This window comes from Micrasema longulum, unplaced genomic scaffold, assembly GCF_059751315.1.
Source record: "Micrasema longulum isolate JH-2025_06_02 unplaced genomic scaffold, ASM5975131v1 h1tg001133l, whole genome shotgun sequence".
Classification (NCBI taxonomy): Eukaryota; Metazoa; Arthropoda; class Insecta; order Trichoptera; family Brachycentridae; genus Micrasema; species Micrasema longulum.
In genome coordinates this window covers 372,055-373,937 of record NW_028278321.1, presented here as the reverse complement: position 1 = coordinate 373,937, position 1,883 = coordinate 372,055, and the positions used below count along the sequence as shown (strand labels likewise).

General features: G+C 34.1%; 1 non-coding gene across 1 annotated transcript; it reads left to right on the top strand.

Moving 5' to 3' along the window:
- The first annotated feature begins 1,405 nt into the window (after positions 1-1,405).
- On the top strand, positions 1,406-1,477 carry TRNAP-UGG (transfer RNA proline (anticodon UGG)). The gene has a single exon. It is a non-coding gene; the product is annotated as a tRNA-Pro (tRNA).
- The last annotated feature ends 406 nt before the right edge of the window (positions 1,478-1,883 follow it).

Sequence of the window (1,883 nt, the reverse complement as noted above, 5' to 3'; positions counted from 1 at the left end):
AAGAGATCCCATTTCGACAGCATTCAGCCTACTTTCATTCCTATTTTTCCAAGTCCATACTTCGATCCCATACATCATTTCTTAAATAAGTCATCGCTGTTTTATTGTGAAAATTAATGCTTTGTTTTAAATAATATGCCGATGAAAGTATTTTCCATTGCGAGCGTCTACTTTCTTCCATCTTTCTGGCAGCACACGAAAACCATCTCAAAACAACGACTTATCTTTTGAGATTATCTACGAATCGAGCAACACAAGAAGGTATCTTTTGACAGACTTTGCAAGCTGTGGCCGAGCGTTGTCGTACTGCAAACTTATTTTGTCGTATCTCTACTTGTATTGCGGCCGTTTTTCTTTCAATGCTTGGCTCAAACGGGTCAATGAGGAACTTTAGCCCTACAGGAAATTAGATACTAAAAAGTTTTCTTACGCGCGGTACAAATTAGAGCATTAAATTGTGCGACAATGTTTCTTGAAAATGTACGAAAAAAATAGTAAATTTAAAAAAAAAACGAACTATTTTGAACGACGTCAATAGTTCATATGAATCAACCAATGATACGAGAGTTGTGGAAGATTTCCGGCTTACGGCAATTCAACGCACCAATCGAAAGAACCGACCGAGATGAAGCGGAAAAGAACTAAAAACGTCAAAATCGCAGTAATTTCATAAATACAAAACTTTAAAAATCATAGCGCTGATAATACGACACATTAAAATTATTTTTTTAAATTTTGGCCTGGTTAGTCTTTTGAAAAACCAAAAAATAATAATAATAACACTGAACTTCCTTATTGTAGTCTATCTTTCAGTAGCAAACATTAAAAAAAACATTATTTTTCAACCCATAACCTTTGCACCCAAGACTAAATAACAGTAAATAAATATATAAAGTTATGGATTGAAAATAAGCGCCAACGACAAAATGAGTAATTAACTGCATTAAACTAAATAAATAATAAAAATGATTAATCAAACAGACCTACCTAGTTGATATTTACTAATTAGAGGTTTGAAAATAGATGCTTTCAAAATATTGATTTTAATTTAAATAAGGATAAATGAAATAAACCTACATTTCTATGTTTGCTAACATGTTAATGTGCACATTTTTTTTACTGCCTATTATGTTTTTCCCTTTAGAAAAAAAAATTGGGTTCGTCCGGGATTTGAACCCGGGACCTCTCGCACCCAAAGCGAGAATCATACCCCTAGACCAACGAGCCGGTTGCGTTTGCAAGTAAAATTAATATTCACAATACAATAAAGACACGTGAGTTGTTGCTTCTTCAGCAAATCGTGTAGCAATTTTCAATTTTATGATGACGCCACGCATAAAGTGAAAGTGAATCATCGTATTTGGTTGACTGTGTTAGTGTTAAGTAAATTTACCACTGTTTACATGGCTCGTTGGTCTAGGGGTATGATTCTCGCTTTGGGTGCGAGAGGTCCCGGGTTCAAATCCCGGACGAGCCCTGTTTTTTTTTTTCTAACATTGTTTTTTATTAATGTTAGTACTGCAGTAGTATCATGTACGTTTGTTACTAACTAGTGTTACTACAATAAAAAAAAATCATCCTCATAATAACAAGAAGTGGACTAGATTCCAGGGTTCCTAAAGTGAGACTGACTGGAACTCAAAACAACCTTTAAAAAAAAAAGAAACTATACAGTCCTCCTTAAGAGTTAATACAGGTTTTCCTGGTGAAAAAGACTCTCCATTACAAAAATATTGTATACATTGTTAAAAAAAATAAAAATAAAAGATTTAAAAATGTTGAATGAGTTGCCGGAAAATCTCAGGGAAGCTAGAAGCGTCTCTACTTTTCCGCCAAAGCGTTAAATCAGTCACTTAATTGGACGGCTAGGCCGTCCATTAAAT